Raw genomic sequence first — 5,043 nt, forward strand, 5'->3', positions numbered from 1 at the left:
AAGATCCTTTTCAGTTCTTAACTGAATTCTTGCAGATCTGTGATACTGTTAAGACTAATGGAGTAGATCCTGAAGTCTACAGGCTCATGCTTTTCCCTTTTGCTGTAAGAGACAGAGCTAGAGTGTGGTTGGACTCTCAACCCAAAGGCAGCCTAAACTCTTGGGATAAGCTGGTCACGGCTTTCTTAGCCATGTTCTTTCCTCCTCAAAAGCTGAGCAAGCTTAGAGTGGATGTTCAAACCTTCAGACAGAAAGAAGGTGAATCCCTCTATGAAGCTTGGGAAAGATACAAGCAGCTGACCAAAAAGTGTCCTTCTGACATGCTTTCAGAATGGACCATCCTGGATATATTATATGATGGTTTATCTGAGCTATCAAAGATGTCATTGGATACCTCTGTAGGTGGATCCATTCACTTAAAGAAAACGCCTACAGAAGCTCAAGAACTCATTGACATGGTTGCTAATAACCAGTTCATGCACACTTCTGAGAGGAATCCTGTGAGTAATGGGATGCCTATGAAGAAGGGAGTTCTTGAAATTGATACTCTGAATGCCATATTGGCTCAGAATAAAATATTGACTCAGCAAGTCAATATGATTTCTCAGAGTCTGAATGGAATGCAAGCTGCATCCAACAATACTCAAGAGGCATCTTCTGAAGAAGAAGCTTATGATCCTGAGAACCCTGCAATAGCAGAGGTGAATTACTTAGGCGAACCTTATGGAAACACCTATAATCCATCATGGAGAAATCATCCAAATCTCTCATGGAAGGATCAACAAAAGCCTCAACAAGGCTTTAATAATGGTGGAAGATACAGGTTTAGCAATAGCAAGCCTTTTCCATCATCTACTCAGCAACAGACAGAGAACTCTAAACAGAATACCTCTAAATTAGCAAACTTAGTCTCTGATCTATCTAAGGCCACTATAAGTTTCATGAATGAAACAAGGTCTTCCATTAGAAATTTGGAGGCATAAGTGGGCCAGCTGAGTAAAAGGATCATTGAAATCCCTCCTAGTACTCTCCCAAGCAATACAGAAGAGAATCCAAAAGGAGAATGCAAGGCCATTGAATTAATTACCATGGCCGAACCTGTAAGGGTGGGAGAGGACGTGAATCCCAGTGAGGAAGACCTCTTGGGACGCCCAGTGATCAATAAGGAGCTTCCCTCTGAGGAACCAAAAGAATCTGAGGCTCAACTAGAGACCATAGAGATTCCATTAAACCTCCTTATGCCATTCATGAGCTCTGATGAGTATTCCTCTTCTGAAGAGAATGAGGATGTTACTAAAGAGCAAGTCACCAAGTACCTTGGTGCAATCATGAAGCTGAATGCCAAATTATTTGGTATTGAGACTTGGGAAGATGAACCTCCCTTGTTCACCAATGAACTAAGTGATCTGGATCAACTGACATTGCCTCAAAAGAAACAGGATCCTGGAAAGTTCTTAATACCTTGTACCATAGGCACCATGATCTTTAAGGCTCTGTGTGACCTTGGTTCAGAAATAAATCTCATGCCCCTCTCTGTAATAGAGAAACTGGGAATCTTTGGGGTGCAAGCTGCTAAAATCTCATTAGAGATGGCAGACAATTCAAGAAAACAGGCTTATGGACAAGTAGAGGACGTGTTAGTAATGGTTGAAGGCCTTTACATCCCTACTGATTTCATAGTCCTAGACACTGGGAAGGATGAGGATGAATTCATCATCCTTGGAAGACCCTTCCTAGCCACAGCAAGAGCTGTGATTGATGTGGACAGAGGAGAATTGATCCTTCAATTAAATGAGGACAACCTTGTGTTTAAAACTCAAGGATCTCTCTCTATACCCATGGAGAGGAAGCACAATAAGCTTCTCTCAAAGCAGAGTCAAACAAAGCCTCCACAGTCAAACTCTAAGTTTGGTGTTGGGAGGCCACAACCAAACTCTAAGTTTGGTGTCAAACCCCCATATCCAAACTCTAAGTTTGGTGTTGGGAGGTCTCAACAAAGCTCTGCACATCTGTGAAGCCCCATGAGAGCCCATTGTCAAGCTATTGACATTAAAGAAGCGCTTGTTGGGAGGCAACCCAATGTTTATTTATCTAATTTTCATTGTTTTTCATGTTTTATTAGGTTCATGATCATGTGGAGTCACAAAATAAATATAAAAAATTGAAAACAGAATAAAAAATAACCGAAGAAAAATCACACCCTGGAGGAAGACCTTACTGGCGTTTAAACGCCAGTAATAAGCATGTTTTGGGCGTTCAACGCCAGAACAGAGCATGGTTCTGGCGCTGAACGCCAGAAATGGGCAGCATCTAGGCGTTTGAATGCCAGAAATGCACCCTGGAGAAGAGCTGGCACTGAACGCCCAGAACAAGCATGGTTCTGGCGTTCAACGCCAGAAATGGGCAACAAATGGGCGTTCAACGCCCAAAACAAGCACCAATCTGGCGCTGAACGCCCAGAGTTGTGTGCAGGGGCATTTTGCATGCCTAATTTGGTGCAAGGTTGTAAATCCTTGAACACCTCAGGATCTGTGGACCTCACAGGATCACCTCAGGATCTGTGAACCCCATAGGATCCCCACCTACCTCCACTCACTTCTTCTCACCCCTCTTTCACACAATCCCATAAACACTCTTCCCCAAAACTCTTCACCAATCACCTCAATCTCTCTTCCCTATCACCACTTCACCACTCACATCCATCCACTCTTCCCCATAAACCTCCCCTATATATAGCCCTCCATTACTCCTCATTTTCACACAACACAACCCTCTCTTCCCTTTCTTGGCCGAAACACAACCCCTTCTCCCTCTCCTCTATTTCTTCTTCTTCTTCATCTATTCTTTTTTTTTTGGTCGAGGGCGAGCAAAATTCTAAGTTTGGTGTGGTAAAAGCATAAGCTTTTTGTTTTTCCATTACCATTGAATGGCACCTAAGACCGGAGAATCCTCTAGAAAAGGGAAAGGGAAGACAAAAGCTTCCACCTCTGAGTCATGGGAGATGGAAAGATTCATCTCCAAAGCTCATCAAGACCACTTCTATGATGTTGTGGCCAAGAAGAAGGTGATCCCTGAGGTCCCTTTCAAGCTCAAGAAGAATGAGTATCCAGAGATCCGACATGAAATCTATAGAAGAGGTTGGGAAGTCCTAACAAACCCCATCCAACAAGTCGGCATCCTAATGGTTCAAGAGTTCTATGCCAATGCATGGATCACTAGGAACCATGATCAAAGTAAGAACCCGAATCCAAAAAATTATGTTACAATGCTTCGGGGGAAATACTTAGATTTTAGCCCGGAGAATGTGAGGTTGGCGTTTAACTTGCCTATGATGCAAGGAGATGAGCGCCCCTACACTAGAAGGGTCAACTTTAATCAAAGGTTGGACCAAGTCCTCATGGACATATGTGTGGAAGGAGCTCAATGGAAGATTGACTCCAAAGGCAAGCCGGTTCAACTAAGAAGACTGGACCTCAAACCTATGGCTAGAGGATGGTTGGAGTTCATCCAACGCTCCATCATCCCCACTAGCAACTGATCTGAAGTTACTGTGGATCGGGCTATCATGATTCATAGCATCATGATTGGAGAGGAAGTAGAAGTTCATGAAGTCATCTCCCTTGAACTCTACAAAATAGCCGAAAAGTCCTCCCCCATGGCAAGGCTAGCTTTTCCTCATCTTATTTGCCATCTATGTTACTCAGCTGGAGCTTTCATAGAAGGAGACATTCCCATTAAGGAAGAGAAGCCCATCACTAAGAAAAGGATGGAGCAAGCAAGAGAGCCCATTCATGGAGCTCAATAGGCGCAGGAAGCTCATCACCATGAGATCCCGGAGATGCCTCAAATGCATTTTCCTCCACAAAACTATTGGGAGCAAATCAACACCTCCCTAGGAGAATTAAGTTCCAACATGGGACAACTAAGGGTGGAACATCAAGAGCACTCCATTTTCCTTCATGAAATAAGAGAAGACCAAAAAGCAATGAGGGAGGAGCAACAAAGGCAAGGAAGAGACATAGAAGAGCTCAAGGACATCATTGGTTCCTCAAGAAGGAAACGCCACCATCACTAAGGTGGACTCATTCCTTGTTCTTACATTCTCTATTTTACGTTTTCTATGTTAAGTGCTTATCTATGTTTGTGTCTTCATTACATGATCATTAGTAGTTAGTAACTATGTCTTAAAGTTATGAATGTCCTATGAATCCATCACCTCTCTTAAATGAAAAATATTTTAATTCAAAAGAACAAGAAGTACATGAGTTTCAAATTTATCCTTGAACTTAGTTTAATTATATTGATGTGGTGACAATGCTTCTTGTTTTCTGAATGAATGCTTGAACAGTGCATATGTCTTTTGAAGTTGTTGTTTAAGAATGTTAAATATGTTGGCTCTTGAAAGAATGATGACAAGGAGACATGTTATTTGATAATCTGAAAAATCATAAAAATGATTCTTGAAGCAAGAAAAAGCAGCAAAGAACAAAGCTTGTAGAAAAAAAAAAACAAAATAGGCGAAAAAAAATAGAAAGAAAAAGAAAAAAGCAAGCAGAAAAAGCCAAAAGCTCTTAAAACCAAGAGGCAAGAGCAAAAAGCCAATAACCTTTAAAACCAAAAGGCAAGGGCAAATAAAAGCGATCCCAAGGCTTTTAGCATCAGTGGATAGGAGGGCCTAAAGGAATAAAATCCTGGTCTAAGCGGCTAAACCAAGCTGTCCCTAACCATGTGCTTGTGGCGTGAAGGTGTCAAGTGAAAACTTGAGACTGAGCAGTTAAAGTCAAGGTCCAAAGCAAAAAAAAAAAGAGTGTGCTTAAAAACCCTGGACACCTCTAATTGGGGACTTTAGCAAAGCTGAGTCACAATCTGAAAAGGTTCACCCAATTATGTGTCTGTGGCATTTATGTATCCGGTGGTAATACTGTAAAACAAAATGCTTAGGGCCACGGCCAAGACTCATAAAATAGCTGTGTTCAAGAATCATCATACTGAACTAGGAGAATCAATAACACTATCTGAACTCTGAGTTCCTATAGATGCCAA

This window comes from Arachis ipaensis, chromosome B02 (genome assembly GCF_000816755.2).
Source record: "Arachis ipaensis cultivar K30076 chromosome B02, Araip1.1, whole genome shotgun sequence".
NCBI classification, from domain to species: domain Eukaryota; kingdom Viridiplantae; phylum Streptophyta; class Magnoliopsida; order Fabales; family Fabaceae; genus Arachis; species Arachis ipaensis.